This window comes from Ambystoma mexicanum, chromosome 12 (assembly GCF_040938575.1).
Source record: "Ambystoma mexicanum isolate Mex_15411 chromosome 12, UKY_AmexF1_1, whole genome shotgun sequence".
In the NCBI taxonomy this organism is placed as follows: domain Eukaryota; kingdom Metazoa; phylum Chordata; class Amphibia; order Caudata; family Ambystomatidae; genus Ambystoma; species Ambystoma mexicanum.
In genome coordinates, this window is record NC_090936.1 from 361679991 (window position 1) to 361697412 (window position 17422).

At 44.0% G+C, this 17422-nt stretch overlaps 1 protein-coding gene across 2 annotated transcripts in view; it reads left to right on the top strand.

Annotated features, from left to right (window-relative positions):
* The window catches only part of LMNTD1 (lamin tail domain containing 1), a 2112860-nt gene that overhangs the window by 1658643 nt on the left and 436795 nt on the right, over positions 1-17422 (top strand). The gene's annotated exons all lie outside the window — the stretch shown is intronic.

Consider the following 17422-nt stretch of genomic DNA (forward strand, 5'->3'; position numbering starts at 1 on the left):
ATTCTTCCTTGTACATATCTCCCCTCTGTACCCTTCTCTACTCCACATTCTCATCTGCTGTACACCTTTTTCTCCCAAGTCCCTTCCCTGCACCCCACACCAAGTCACTCCTCTGACACACTGCCCTCTGCACTTTCTCACTTGTCTGTACTTCTCTCTCATTTGCAAAACCCGAAGCACCTCCTATGCCATTTCTGCCCTATGCCACTCTACCGGTGTTCTGGTCTTTCCTGCACCCCTCTTTCCCCTGCACACACTGGTCACCCTGTGCTGCAAACCATCCATATCTTTCATCTGCACTCCGTTCTTGTTCTCATCTCTCCCCTCCCTTGCTCCTCTCTTTTTCTGTCTTCTGCACCCTTTCTACCCTTTTTCACTTTGCAGTGCCATACTCTACTGCACCCCAGTCCCTCGCTTCCCATTCCCCCATGGCCAGCACCCCACAACTCTCATCTACACTTACTCAGCACTTTCTCCTCAGTCTTCAGAGCACCCTCGATATCCTGGTTTACATTTCACAGGTTTTCTCTTGCACGCCTTGCATGACCAACCACTCCTTATAGCTTCTCAGAATAAGCTGAAACAGGCATGCCAAATCCATGACCTTAAAAGGGCCCATTGATACCTGCAAGCATTAACTCTTAAGAAATAGTCAGGAGCATGGATATGACACAGAAGTCACTGAATCCACGTACTGCCGAGGCTCTACCCCCAAAATCTGATCGCACTGCGACCACTCAAGTACGCTGACAGAAACAGCCAGTCTGAACAAAACAGGGTGAAGCTTAGCCAAGACCTACAGAAGATTAGCGCTTTATTTCTTTTAAGAGATGCGCAGGATAGGCACCAACAAATGGTTTATTTTGGGCTGGGACAGAGTTCAGGTCTGTGCTGGTAATAGTTTGCTTTATGGAATATAATAACACTTTGGTCATAGCGCTTCATGCTAGATGCTTTCAGCTTCTAGGTAATGTAATAACAGGTATTATTACCCTCATTTGAACAACACTGAATTCATGAAATGTTAATTGGACCATGCTGCTGGGTTTGAACTAGCGAAATGCAGGTAGCCCTCATGTCAGAGACCAAGCTTTAGGTGTGGTACCATCCAAACTTCCAGCAGGTGTGATATGGTGAGAAGATGTGGAGGGGTGTGCCTTAAGTGAGGCATACTGATAGAGTATACATCAAGTGTTTTCCCTTGCCTACCTTAGACATTACTATGGAAAAGAGCACACATCGCACAGAGCGGCCCTTCTTGAGATTGGCTCATCCTCATTTTACTTTATATGGTTTCATGATGATTTCGTATACAATGTCAGGCTGATATCTCAGGCAGTGTCTGCACTTTGCAAGCCAGGCCTGCGGTACAGGGACATCTGGGAGAAAATTCAGTCTTCGCCAGATTGTGTGATCCTGGGCGAATCGTGTGACCCCAACCGCTGTGCATTATTTTCTATATATGTTTACTTGGGATCACCTAGAAGTGACTCAGGTGGTAGTGTACACTATAACAAAATGCCTCAATCGTAAATGTTCTAACAGAGTTTTTTGTTGCTCCATGTATGCTAAGCATGTTGAGTGTGTGTGAAGAAGGACAAAGTGTTACAGCAATAGATGTCATATCCAGCTGGGGGACTGTGTCTCATTTTGGGAGGCAGTTATAGATGCATAGAATTTTTAATGTTTTTTGCAGAGAAACGTATCAGGTGCAGTGAGCGTGATCCAACTCTAAGGAAATAAACTAGAAACAATCTCAAAGTAACCTGACGGTTTAGGGGCACTAGTATAGTGTAAGCAGCAAAAATAATCGTCACTCCCTTTGCCTTAAAAAATGCAACACATAATATATTAAACGGTGTTATGGCATTTGTATAGAAACTTTATGTACATGTCAATATATACTGGCTTCTATTGTGCATCCTTGATCCTCTGCTGTATAGGTGAATGGCCTCTGTATTTTCTTTGTGTGGCCTTAGAAGCCTGTGTTAGCCAATGGTTGGAGCTTAAATGTGAGCCCTGGCTGCCCATCAGTAAGGAACGAACAAAGAGTCGTTTCCAATTTGAAATGTGATGTTCCTCTTTGGCAGGGGCTTTGGCACACTTTCATGAATTGAAAAACATGAGGGCGGCACTGGCAGGGCCTCAGGTTTTTCAATTCATGAAAGTGTGCCACTGCCAACGTCAGATATACAGTTTATAAACACGTGCGGAACGTTGCAAACTGATCAGGCGAATCCTGGCCTCTTAATGTTTCATTGAAACATTAATAAGCCAGACTTCCCTTATGAGTTTTGCAATGCACCACGAGTGTTTAGAAACTGTATATTTGACATTGGTACATTGAATTCACCCCAAATAAATCCACTGCCAACATCAGATATACAGTTTATAAACATGCACAGCACATTGCAAACTGATCAGGGAATCCTGGCCTCTTAATGTTTCATTGAAACATTAAGAAGCCAGGATTCCCTGCTAAGTTTTGCAATGCGCTGCACGTGTATATCTGACATTGGCACAGCCGCACATTCCCTCCAATAAATCCTCCCCATGCAGCCCTGCACCTCGGAGAGGAGGGGGGGCACTTGACTGATTTACCTTACCTTACGGTAGCTGATGCCTGCTCAGCATGTTCTCACTCTGTCTCCCTGATAACACACACACTGACATGAGCAGAGTCACTGCAGCACGCGTCGCTGCTTGGCTTCTCCTTCGTTCTGAAAAACGAAGGCTGAGGCTGCACAGCAGTGCACTGCGCAGGCAGGGCACGAGCAGTTTGTTTTTTCCCCGGCCTGGGCACGTTCATTATGCAAAGGCGTGGGGCAGCAGCAGAAGTTGCAGTCAGTCAGTCTACTGTAAGCTTGCAAAAGTAAAAGTAGACTCTGCTATAACTTTTGCAAGCTTACATGCTGAGGGGGCCCCCTCCAGTTTGGCAAAAAATCATGGGTCGCGCCACACTCTGGGCTGGCCTAGATTACCACACTTGCGCGATACGCATGAGCGTGCTGCTTCAAGGGTACGCTGCACACTGTGCTTGGAGCAGCATACATACGTGTGTGTTTTAATGCATTAAACAGCACACTTTCTGAGAAAAAGTGGCTAAAAAGCCAGAGCGTTTGCAATTGTTTTGTAGGGTAACACCAGTCCAAAAATCCAATACACGCATGTCCCCAACAGTGCACAGGAACATTAATGCTTTCATTAATGGAATGCTTTGCTATTAAAAATGACATGCCACAATGAAACATATCCAACTGGCTGTACAATGCAGACCAGTCTAGACACGTAATAACATATTACAGTAAAGCATGGCAGGCAACATTTAGACATACCTAGTTTATTATTATTATATTATTATTTTATCACAGATGCCCAGAAAAATATACAATGCCACAGTAAGAAACATCTAGACAGCAACCAAAAGCCAGTCTACCCAGATAATTACACTTAGCAGAACTGCTTAATCAGTGATGCCCAATTAAAGAAAGTCAAGCCAAACTAGGACATGACTAGAATGGCTGCACCAAAATGCCTCTCTAGCCACTAATACCACATATCATGCCTGCTTAGCCTGGATATGGATTGTCATTACGATTTATCCCACAATTCCTGCCCCCGCACATCCCCCCTCCCTCCAACCACCTACTCCAACCCCCAAAAACAGCACATCGGCTCAGAATTACCTCCACGCCCCTCTTCGTTGTGCCAGTGCTGACGTATGAGGCACCTTCCCTCATAGATAAGTACAAGGACGAGAAGAGTGGGGCTAGAAGGAATGAAGATTACAGGTAATTAAGCCAGGCATTACCTCCATGTCCCGCTACCTCATCCCAGTACTTGTGTATGAGGCAAAGTGCCTCATACACAAATACAAGGATGAGGAAGAATGGGGATACAGCAATGAAGATTATCAATAAGTAATCATGGCATTAAACACAAGCAGAGGCACAACACCATTGATCTGACTGGACATTAGTCCTCTTCCCCCACCCCCTGAAATTTTGGGCTATGTTGACTCGACCTCGCTGACCTACCAATCCGTTGCTGGACAGAACAGGACACAGATGTTAAACGGCACCTGTGTTTGTTCCTAAAGGCCCAGCAAATACTAACATAAAGCATTTCACTGTTTGTTTTTAGGCAGTTGAAATTATGATATGCGTTTAGTACTTGAATGCCAGGGGAGTGATTGGAAGAGTAGAGAGGGGACAGGAGACCGCTCATTCCCACAGCAGTCCATAAGTGGGTGCTTTCAGACTTAAAGGAGAGAGGTAACTGCTTGTAACATTGAAGCTGCACTAGAATAGTCTCATTAGAATGCGTAAAGAAGTTAGATGCCCCCACACAAATAAATATGCCACTCCCCCACCGCTTGTGAAGTTAGCGCCTCTCCCAACATTTGAAGGGTTAGCGGTCTCCCCAATGTAGGTTTTGTTGAGCCCCTGAACACAAGCACACACACCATTCACCATACACATACACGCGCACACACACGCACACGCAGCAACCCATACATTTAAGTGTGCACCCTTTCACCATACAGGCACTCCCAGGCAGCCACCCATATATTTAAGTTTGTTCCTTTTCACTGTACACTCACACAGGCATATCCAGGCTGCATCATGCACTCACTCATTAATGCACATTACATTATATACATACATATACACACACTTGCATGCACACACACATTTAAAGAAAATAAATGTTCCTACCTTTAACCCGTTGGTCCAGGAAACGAGTCCTTCAGCTCCCTGCAGTAGCCAGGAATGCTTATTCCCGTCATCTGCAGAGGATAGGGAGGCCCCCGTGTCATGGGGTGTAGGGGAGACCCATTACTTCAAAAAAAATTGGTTTCTTTTTGAAGTCACTCTGACTTCATAAAGAAATCATTTCCGTTAAAGGACCTAACTGGAACAGAAATAATTTTGTTATGAAGGTGGAGTTACTGAAAACATAAACTATGGGCCTCATTATAAGTGTGGCGGTCTGGAAACAAGGGTGCTGGTAAGCTTTCCGGCACCCTTGTTTCCGGACTGTCACACTCAGAGTATGCCTGCTGGGACCACTGCACCCGACAAGTCTGACCCCGGCGGGCGCAGCGGCCCCACTAATCAGACTCATCACAGAAGCACAGGCACCATTAGTGGCAGTGCCGGTGCTTCCGTGAACCCATGGGGACTAATATTTTCCGGCACCTAACTTCCCAGTCCACCAGGATTTATAATGTCCCAGTAGCACCGGGAAGCTAGGTGTCGGAAATGGTATTACGAGTTCGGTGGCGTTTACCGCCGACCTCATAATGAGGCCCTATTTCTTTTTGAAGTCATAGGGCTCCCCGCCCCATGCCTTCGAGGCCACTAGCCTTTAGGCTTCCACGTCATGAGGTGGGGGAGCACTCGGACTTCATAAAGAAATCAAATCTTTTTTTTAGTCACTCAACGTTCATTAAAAACAAATCTGTAAAAAAAAAAATCTTTATGAAGGCAGAGTGACTTTATTTAAAAAATATATATTTTTTTGTCTGAGGGGCCCCTACCAGGACATGGACGGGGCCCCGCACACCACGGGGGGTGCAGGGGCCCCAGTGACGCCAGTGCTTACATGGAAACTGCAGCCTGCCATGCAGGCTGCAGTCGTATTTTACGGCAGTGACACAAATAATCTGGGGGGGGATAAAAGCCATTATATCCCCACCACTTCAAATTGTGGGGGGGATTTGTCCCCCCAGCCCCCACCATGCCCTACGCCCATGGGTAAGGGTACTCTATGAGATATCACTGTGAAAAACATACTGATTGTAATGTTGCCCTCAAACATTTTGCAATGTATTCTGCATCAGGGAGAAATTGTAATGTTAGAACTGAAATGATAAAAGTTTGAAACACTGCACGTTTATAAGAATGTCACTGTCTAATAGTATCCTATGTAGGATTTACTTTCTTTCATTCAAGGGAACTGTTGGTAGGCATACGTTAAACTCTGGACCAGCTCCAAAGGATGATGTAATTGTAGTCGAACTACCAGCATCCCCCTGTAACACAGTACTTGTTTTAGTATGGATGAAAACAGTGAAATGGAACAGAGCCAATGAGATGCAGATAATGTGAGTCTTGGGAGGATAGATCAGGGGCAATGTGCTCGCCTTGGAAGCAAGACGACACGGAGCAACACAGGTTCCATTCCCGGGTCCGCGCTTAGAAACCTCGGGGTATTAAGCACGTTATAATTAACCTATCATATCATATCATAGATCACAATGGTACATATATAGAAAAACCGTTAAATGACACATAGTGTAAATAACCAACAGGATACATACACAATTTCATATTATTTGAAATTCCAAGCATAATACATTCTCATAACTGAAAAGTGAAATAAAATTAGATGACACGCGCTCAAAGTTGTTGTTGACTCCGGAAAAGAAATGGATGCAGAATCTTGCTCCTTCATTTTCAGTGCATTATCAAGAAGTTGTAAAAGGAAAAATTAGATTTGCATTAGATATGTGGGAAGAGCCAACTATCGGTAACATGAACTTCTGCAAGTCTGTAGGGCTAACCATTGGTATACTGGACGTGTCGGTTGTGTCGTCTCTTGCGAGGGTCTGTGCTCCCGTCAGTATGCTCTCCTAAATAAATGGACATGTCAAGCAACCAATTACGAAAAGATTATGCTTCTTTTGAAAGGCACTATGGCATTGTTTTCATTGGTCATAATTACTTTCTATGATGCTCCATAAACCAGGGACAGATGTGTAGTAAATTGTGGTATAGTTAAAAAGTAATATAATTTGGTAAATATGCAATTCATCATCCGGGACTCACCTGAGGCAGCGTGTACATGAATAGAGTTGGAATTGCATTTGGAAGCAATTTACAAATCAATGCTTTTTTGAGTACTGGGATTGGTCATACATATCCGAGGTAAAGTGCAGGCTGCAGATGCAGAATCGATTGGCCCTCAAGTGTCCCAAGAAGACATCCTGGACTCTACTTTCAAGCTCGTCCACCCGAAATCCACAATGTCGAACCCATTCTCTTATTAAATCAATATTCGTCGGGAATTTATGCATGATAGTGCCCTTACTTTTGACATGGCTCCTAGAACAGCAACCGAAAACCATAGAAGCCGGCATTCTTGAGAAATCTGTATACAAAAAGTACACATAATTAGAAATAAAATCTACAGAATGCATGAGATTGATGGCATTAAATCAAAGTTTTCTATGCAATGTTTGTTTTTTGTAGCGTAGTCGAATATATACCGGTGTAACTTTCATACAGAATTAATTGATGTGACGTAAATCGTAACGTGTTACTCGTCCGTTGAATGTACTTTCATGCATCAAAAGTAAACATGCTTATAGACATGGTCCGAGAAAGATGCAATTCTATCACAATTGACACTGATGAAATTTGCTATATATTGAGATCAGAACACTTTAAACAGTAGACAATGGTAAAGACATTGAGATGAAAGAACATACACTACTGGGTACTTTCGTTCCAAATAGATAGACATTTTGAGATCAGAAAGAGATGATTAGTTGACCTGCCCTTACTTTGACTAAAAAACAATTGGATTCAGCAAGCAGGGTAGTTAGTAGCAGGATAACAGGTAGCACGGTCAAGAGTTGACTTCCAGTGCTCAAAGATGTACACAGGTAGCACGATCACGAGTTGACTTCCAGTGCTCACAGATGTTCTCAGGATAACTATCAAGGTGTTTATAAAGAATTAAAAAAGTGGGTGTGTAACTGATGCAGATGGTGTTTGGTACTTTGGCCATTGCCACCCTGCTAGCCCCCATGGGAGGGCACGGCCATAGGTGCAAACCACCATTGATACTGGAGGGGGGGATGGAGGGCGTGCACCAAAGGTTCCAGAACACTGCTGAAGGGAGACACACTTATGTGGATTGCAGAGGCGCGGTCTGCTTCATAGGAGCCTGCCTGGAGACACTGGGTCTGGCTCGGCCATGTAGCAATGGCCCCTGCGCAGAAGATACCTTTGAAGCGTACATGGTGTTTGGCACCTTGGCTGTTCCCACCCTGCCCTGACATTACAAGTGAGCGTGACCTTGATTCACTGAAAAATGTAAATAACTGTTCATTAAGATGACTTTTATTTTATTTTGTTGCTGATGTTGATAGCAGAAATGTATTACAAATTGTATACTTCTGGTTGCAGCACAGTGTGGGAAAATCCCCTGTACTGACCGCTGGGGAATTTGGCTCGAATGGCAACAACACAGGCGGGGATTACTTGTCAAAGCGGTATCCAAGCCTCCAATGAAGCCACCATGTAAAGAACGATAGGCCACGAGCCTGTACCACCTGTGGAAGAGAAACATACAAACTGTATTTAAATGAGCATGATAAGTGTACAATCCTTAGTTGAAAATGCAATCTTGTATCATATGGCATAGTTGCCAGTACAAACGTTACTTCTTGGATCAATCAATGTGGTCTTTAAAGTGTAGACACATTACAAAAGTAAACACCCATGCAATCCATAACATTTGGGGGTCAGAGAAATATTGTTTCTTGGTTGTACGTGAAAGACACATAAAATGACCCCTATGATTTCCCCAAATCACGAGAGATGTATGGAATTGCTAGACTACATTCATTTGGCAGTAATGGATCAAAGTTACGACAATATAGGAGACAAACATGAAATGTTAGTGGCCTAAGTGACATCACATCTAGAGTACACTTACTCGTTACTTGGATTGCGAGGGCGAACTGTTGCATGAAGCTTGTGCATAAGCACCATCATAATCCTCGACACGGATCTTGTGAGGCAGGCTGCCCTGAAGTCATGCAGCTCGGTAACGCATAGCTGCCATGTCTGATCTTCCGATATGTAGACCAATCATCCAGAGTTTTCTTTTCAGCAGCAGTTCTCCTCCTCAGTTGGCATGACCTTCACCAATTGCAGGTACACCAGGTGGAGACGTCTTCCAATGCGACTAGGCTCTGGCTCAGGATCCGGTGATTCGTCCTTCCAACTGTCGTCCGATGCCCTATCGTTTCTGCATCTTTCTCTTTCAACTAATCCCGCCTCGGAATACTCTGGCTCCTACTGGTATAGCTGTATTGTTATCATTATACAACAACATTTAAATCTATAGTAATGCTAGTACTAGTATCTGTTTGCACAGGCTACGAGCAATGAAGATAGCTCAACAGAGCAGAAACAAGTCACTGGATATACAAAAAAATACAGTGAAACGATTGAAAAAGCAACCTGATGTTGTCTGATGAGAAGCGGTCTGTTTATACTTATTGAGGAAAGAGGTGTCCTGCCATTTCCATGGAAACACGTCATTGGCAGTGATGGATCAAAGTTACGACAATATAGGAGACAAACATGAAATGTTAGTGGTCTAAGTGACATCACATCTAGAGTACACTTACTCGTTACTTGGATTGCGAGGGCGAACTGTTGCATGAAGTTTGTGCATAAGCGCCACATTGTGAAATGGGCCGTACGTATCTAGTGATGTCAGCTTCAGGGGCGGGGGATATGAATTAGTGCCGAGAGGGCAGTTCAACTTAGGGCGATGTAGCAACGGATAAGATTAGCACAAGATGGCCGCGCCCCGGTGCCTGATTTTGCATGTGTAAAAGTGAGGAAAAAAGGTACGGTGCATAGGAAATGTTTTTACGATCAATCACAGTTTGCTTAAAACCACTTGCCCAAACGCTCGGGGCAATAATATTTTTTGAGCTCACTATTCCTTTAAAGTCACCAGTAATGATTAGGTCAGGATGCCGAAGTTGAAGATCTGTGATAAAATCAAAAAAGTGTCCAAGGGGGACAGTTAACCACTAAAATGTGTCGATTTAGGTGAGGGGAAACTGTAAGTTAAACCAAAATGGCCTCCATTTGAATAGAATGAACCAAAGGAATAAGGTTAGCCTCCAACCCAGATTTAACAACTGCCATTCCACCCCCTGCCTGGGCTGTTTGGCAGTCACCCTGAAAGATTTTATAAGAATCAGAGAGCAGATGGACTAATGCCGGGCCAGAGGCATCATTTAGCCAGGTCTCTTTAACATATAGCACATCCAGGGCCAGATTTGCTAGTAAGTCGGAGCAGGCAACTGAGTGTTTGCCCAGAGAGCGAGCATTGAGAAGTCCTGGCAATGCTTTCTCTGGGGGATCAGAGACAGAGGTTTTCCAGTCACCAATATAAGGTAGAATTATCTCTGGAGGGGCAAACAACAGCAGTTGCTCTCTTGACCATCTAATGGAACCCTCCAACACACTGTTGGCGTCAGCCCATGGCACGGAGTGCGCACGGACGACTTCGTGCCGCGGAGACCTCGCCCGCTGCGCATCCGGCCACTATCTTTTTTATAAACATAATGGATGTGCAAGGCTCCACCCACTAGGGAAGGACATGAAAAACAGACTGCAGCGCTTTGCCAAAAGCGCTATATAAATAACAATTAGACTATGAGATTAGGTATAGAATTTAGCATGGAGTCCTTGCCTCTCGGCACTGTTGTATCATAACATTAGCACACCATTAGGTAGTAATAGTTCCAGGAAATGACGACTTTCATTAAACATCAAAAAGACAACTCTGCTATCGAACCTCAAAACACACAATACAATTCCAGTTTGCTTTAATATGTCTTTGGCTAGGTTTTTGTGTTTTTAACAATTAAATATATACAAGAGAGATCAAATGGCCAGATCTTAGAGAAATAATGAAAGGTGTATTCTGTCACAATGCAGAAATCTGCCACATGGTAACGATTTCCATACAGTTTTGCACGCGAGGGCTGGATGTCACATATATTTTACTCTCTTGCAAAGGACAAAAGTAATTTCTACTCTCTTGAAATCAGATTTACTCTCAAAGTTTAAAAATGGGGAATAAAATACTCCCACCTCAAAATCTTATCTGGAGCACTGGGTATTTGGGTCAACAACGAGATGGGAAATGATAGACCTGCTGTTGATTACTTAATGTACCGAGATCTCCTACCTGGGAGTGTTTGACCAACAAGCACACAAGGGTCTAAGGAGGGGTACTGTATTTCTGCATGGGGGACCTAAGTTACAACCCACTTCGAGAGCCATGGGACATGCTCCGAAACAAATGCATGCATTGGCTCCGCACAGTAAGGGGCTATCTGTTTGCAACCCGGGAAGCCATAGTAAACTGTTCCAGATTGCACTACGAGAATTACTTTACTAGCGACTATGTGGAGCTGCAATTTCGGGATTTGAAAGTGGTCAGAGGTGAAATGGGCAGTAACGTGAGTCATGGCCGGAAAACAAATGGCACGATTATGATTGGAGTCAAAACCTCATGGCTATTAAATAAAAAAAAGAAAAATCCAAAAAGTGGACCATGGTAAAAAACATTATCACAGATTTAATAAGATAGCAATCCATCTGCTGTTCCCTCTCTCCAGTTCACCTGATGCTAGATTATCTGTGCTAAGAATTAGGCAGCACTGAGATAATACAGACTGGGGCAAAGCGGTTTTGTCCCATTTCATAATTATTTAAAAGCTTTTGCTCTATGGCAAAAATGAATCAGATGGTGTTTAGCTCTTTTTATGCTCAATAACAAGACATTTGTTTACTACATGTATTTTTATGGCATCCAGCAAACCTATTTTTAAAATTAATTCTGCTTCATTTTTTTCTACTAAAAACATTTGAGCTAATATGCAGGTTTTAACACAGTTAGGCAAACCTCTTGCCTTCTGAGCAAGTTATTTTTACAGTAACTCACTTGCAATGATCACAGAAAGCAGCCGTAAGAGATTACTTCTGTGTATGCATCTCAAGGCACTAAATAAGGAAACAATGCACACGAGACAATAGCCGGTGCAGCAGAAACAGAACAGTCACCGTCTATTGAAACAGGACCAACACACTAACAAAAAATATGTCTCCATGGATAGTACAGCGGCACTACAAAGGAAAGGCATAGAAAATGCCTAGCAGAACATCCGGCATCCAAACTCTGTATTGTATTGTACTGTAGTTGTCATTTATATAGCGTCTTTTACCATTATTATAGTCTCAATGTGCTGGTATTGGGAATGCCCACGGTTGGACCAACAGAGTGTTGGAAGTCATGGAGTGGGATTAGAATGCATGTTTGCATTTGGCCAAATAAGACTTAGCAGTGCTGGCAGAGATCCGGTAGAGCGCAACTCATGCGGTCAAGCATGTGGATGGGTGCTGCGAGGAGTTAGGAGATGGCTTGACTTCTAGAGACAAGCTATGTGTTCAATGTGCCGAATCTGTCATAGGTCTTCACTGCATTCTGATGTCAAGAGGTGTTGAGGCGTAGTCTGGTGCATGTAAGCAGAGATTTATGTGAACAGCATGACCAAATGTTGTCCTAGTCCTTGCTGTATTCTGAAGTGTGCAGGTTGTCATGGCTGCGACAAGTGTCCACCGGAGTGGTGCATTATACATACCTAGCCGATTCAGTGGTAATTTGTTGTTCGTGCCCTCAATCAGGTATTGGCTTCTTCTCTCGATTCTTGCGGCTGTGATAAAACAGACAGTGACAGTCTATGCTCCAACTATTTGCAACAAGAGGAGCACGGGGTGCACACTGTTTCTTCTAGGCAGATAGCATGGTGAGTCTACCACAATATCGTGCACTTACTGAACCTTTCCGGTTGTTACCATTACCATAGTTCGCCCATCCTATAGTTCATACATGAGCAATACCTGCCCATCCCTCAAGTCCTTCCTGTGCGATTCTGGGGCTATTTCTTGATTGCCCTCCTGGAGTAATGCACGAGAGACCCCCACCTAGCCTTATGGCACGAGTCAAGGCCATGGTTCATATTCCTCCCATGACAATTCCCTGCAGTGCCTCCCAATCTATCCAACTGCGAAGGTGTTGATTCTATCACAACTACTTTGAGTGTGATTTGCATGTTTTCTCATACATGCCAGCTGCAGTGTGTAATCAGTCCTGTGACTTTTCATATTTGAAGGGCTGTGTTTCCACTAGTGGTGCTTGTGGGTGTGTTGGAGTTTCCTGAGCTGGCGTGCTGGGACGCCGAGAGAGTTGGCATAGTCTAGGTGTGAGGTGATAATAGCCAGTATTGCAGAGACACTTTGAGGATAGGAGATGTAGGGAAAGATACGTTTTTGGATCCGAAAGTGGAAGTGGCAGGTTCTGGATGCAGAGTTGATGTGTTTGGATAGCGATAGGTCTGCGTCTATGGTGCATCCAAGATTTTTAACAGAGGTGGAGGTGGCAGGTTGGTCTCTCGGAGCTACTGGCCATGGTAAAGGTTAGGTAATCAGAGCAGTTTTACAGAATATTAAGATTTCTGATTTGCCCAAGGTTGAGGATTAGGTGGTTGGTCATCATCCATAGGTCGATGTACGAGAGGCAAGAGGCAAGGTCGGAAAGTGGAATTTTTAAGATGATCTGGGTGTCATCTGCATAATTGTAGCAGAAAGGTTGTGGGAGAAGTTGACAGCTGGCAGTGGACATAGGTAGAGGTTGAAGAGGAGGGGTGAAACGGAGGCTCCTTATGGCACCCCTTTTGAGACAGGGCGGGGGTGAAGGATAAAGGTGGGAGGAGAGTGATTTACGAGTGAGTGGAAATAAAAGAAGTGATCCAATTAAGAGCAGTCTTTGAAGCCTAGGGTGAGGAGCCGGTTCCTGAGTATTTTGTGGTTGATGGTATCAAAGCTGCAGATAGATCCAGGAGGATAAGTGCAGCACACCCGTCTGAATCTGCAGTTCTTTTTAGGTAATCCCTAATGGAGACCAGAGAGGATTCTGTTCCACAGAGGGGTCAGAACCCTGATTGGGCTGGGTCAAGAAGTCTAGTAGCTTATTTGAAGAGTCCAAGTTACTTATATGCTGCATGTTCAATTATTTTAGCAATGAAGTGGGAGTTGCAGTTTTGGTGGTAGCTTGATGGGAAGAATGGGTCGAGGCTGGGTTTCCTGGACAAAGGAATTGCATAAGCATAAGCACAAGTTAGGGCAAGAACACAAACCTTCACAGAAATATCCTGGGACATGTGATGAATCTTCACTATTCGTCCCTTTTCCCCAGAGGGGAGCCACCCCTTTTGAGGCTAGGGAGGTGAGCCCACTCAGCAAGACCCTCCCTAGGGTCTGGACAAGTGGCACCTCACTGGGAATGACTCACCTCTCGGGCAAAAGGACTGTCATTCCTGCAAGGAACTCCCTTCCCTGAACATGCTATCCGCCTACATGAGAATCGGAAATACTGTTGTTAATCCTGTTTTGGATTTACCAAATAGTGACATTTCTTCAATTTCTTTGACATCAGGTAATGCTGGATTCCACATGGTTGTAGACCCTCCTGAATGGAACAAATTCCATAGAACGGGGTATTTCATTCTCAGTAGAGGGGCTCCCTCACTCCTTTTGTACTTTGTACTAATTTGGGTTCTCACCCTAAGTAACCAAGGGTCATCCAGACGTGGACCCCTTGCTCACTGTGCCTTTGAAAGACTCATCTTCACCTCACTCAGGAGGCCCAACAAGGCCAAAGGATGCAAGATGATGCTACTCAGAAGCAAGCCTCTGATAGGAAGACGTCCTGGATGGGTGAAACCACACTAAACCGCAGAGCCAGCAGTAGCGTGGGGCGTGAACGAGCCGCTCGCAAAACGCCAGAAGGCTGGCACCCTGACCAGCAAAGAATCCTGGGTTGAGAAGGAGACAGGGACTGTAAAGTAACCGTCTTACCTGGTGGTTACCAAACTGTTGTGGACCTGGGGCCTGTCAACCGATGTCGAAGCCAGACTGCAGAGGAGAGGGGTGATCCTGAGCTCCGCACGGGAGGTGGATTAGCTGACAAGCAGCAGAAGGGAGGCGAACTCTCCCAAAGCGGTAAGACCATTGAGAGGGACGAACAGTGATAATCGAGGATGGGAAAGCCACAAGGGTTATTGGAGCCTAAATAATCCAAATAAAGATAAAGCACGCCTATAAGTGGGCGATAGAGCTTTGGAGAACCCTAAAATCTAGAGACTTTCTAGGCTCAGAGAGCCACAAGGGTTACGGGAGCCAGATAAATCTGAATAGAGATAAAGCAAGCATATCAGAGAGCCATAGGGCTTTGGAGAGTCCTGAGAAAATGAGAAACAGTAATATTGAAGTCTGGGAAAGCCACAAGGTTTATGGGAGCCAAGAAAACCCGAACGGGAAGACGACTCACCAAGGCTCCTCTGATGTAAGCCTGACCGAAGGCCAGAAGACTTTGCTGAGCCATTGCACCACAAAAGATAACAAGTTGAACTGGAGAGAGCGAGTACCTAGAGGGTTTCAATTATTAAGCACCAACCCAGAACACTATAAATCACAGATGTCTTTTTCCTATATACAAAAACCAAATGTGGCACTTAAGAAGGAAGTGTATATGTTAGGAGTGCCGTGACTAGCCCAACTGTTAAACAATTGTGTGTTTTAAATTGTGTTTTATATGTAATGCTGCGGAACAAATGTTGGTATGTTTTAGGTTTCCATTGTGCTCTTCCTTCGAATCTTTTATTTTGATATTGTAATGAATCTTCTTTTGTATTTATGCTCTGGTAATTTTATGGTTAGTATACCGAAATAAATAGTGTTTACTACTACTATTAGCACTGTAAAGTAACAAGTAAGACACAAAGGTATCATATCAAGAAAACTTTTCTTCCTGGAAAGAGGGAACCATGTGAATTAAAGGGATGGTCTAGTAAACATTTTTATTTAAAAAATAGATAGGCAACATAAAAAAAAAATACTAGCATTCTCCGTTTTAAAACTTCCTATGTAAAATTTTGAGCTATTCAAGCTCAAAAATCGCAAAAGCAAGCACATGGGCGCATCCATTTTGTGAAATGGAGGCCCTCCTGTGCTGGCTTTTGCTTTTGCGGCACTAATGAAGGAAAAGCCAGCCAGCTGTAGTAAACAAAGGCTACCGCTGGGTGGCTTTCCCTTCATTAGTGCTGTAGGCGGAGGACGGGGACCGGAGACAAGAGCAGGAAAGCTGCAGCTGAATCTCGGTAAGTGCTATTTATTTTTTGTAAAGAAATAAGCACTAGCTGCGTTTTTTCTTCTAAGTTTTCCGGGCTGGAGGAGCTAAATGGATGCGCCCATGTGCTTGCTTTTGCGAATTTTGAGCTTGAATAGCTCAAAATTTTACATAGGAAGTTTTAAAACGGAGAATGCTAGTATTTTTTTTATGTTGCCTATCTATTTTTTAAATAAAATTTTTTACTAGACCATCCCTTTAAGACTTGGCATACAAAACCTGAAGAGGGGTTGAGAACTGTATTGAACAGTATCATGAACAATTGATGAACTTTGAACTGGAGAAAGAGATCCAAGTGATTGGGCCAGGCAGAGGCCGAAGACTGGAGGCTTTTGCTCCAGCCTCCTATTTTTCAGTTATATTTTTCTTAAGTGGTAAGGACTCATTAGAGGATTTGGACTAAGGACTATTTCTTTGGAGCACCCTTTTTTTTTAGTTTCTTAGGTAGTGAGCTTCCCTCATAAGATTAGGATTTGGTAGGCATTTTCTCTTTATTCAAATAAAAAATCTATAACGTAACTGGCACATTTTAGTCCAAGTCCTTCTTCTGGTTCGCCACAAACAGATCAGTACATTTAAGGTTCCAGACAGACAGTGAGGAGCAACAGAATAAGTAAGCAGGTGGTTTACTATAAACAAGGGAAATGTAGACAGGAACTGCTGACTTGAAACTGTGGACTGGAGAGGTGGAACAGAGGACTGGACTAAAGACTGGAAATAAGTAAGTAAGGGCAGAACCTCTGGGCTAGAATCAAGGAAACAGCAGACAAACGCTGGACTAGGTTCGAGGATATATTGGCTAACACCCTGAATGAGAATCGTGGGAAGCTTTGGTCTGAAACTCTGGACTTGAGTCAAGAACACTCTGAAGAGAAAGGGGTTGCAGGCAATGAACAAGACGACAGTGGACAGAGAGCCAGGGCTTTCAGACAGCGAGCAAAGGGCTGCATGCTGTCAGAGGAGCCTGCAGACACAATAGCAAAGTTCTTGCAGGCAGAGTAGGAAAGGAACTGCAGACTGAGAGCACTGTGGCTGAAGGCAAAGAGCACAGGGTCACAAAGCACAGAGATGCAGGTAGGGAACACGAGCAAGGGCAGGTCCTGGTTGTGTCAGGCAACATGGCTCATGGGAACTCACAGTTCAAAGCAAAGTGATATGAAAAAATGCTTAGTGCAAGAAAAAAAGAGCTCCTCCAGGTAGTTGCTTAAGTAATACTCTGGGCATTAGCTGCGGTCTGAAGCACCTCACCTGCTAGAAATCTGCCTCCTCCCTCTCTGAATATTGGAAAACAAAAGCATAGCATGCTAATTTGGCTGCTGGGATTTATTATCATTATTATTATTATTAT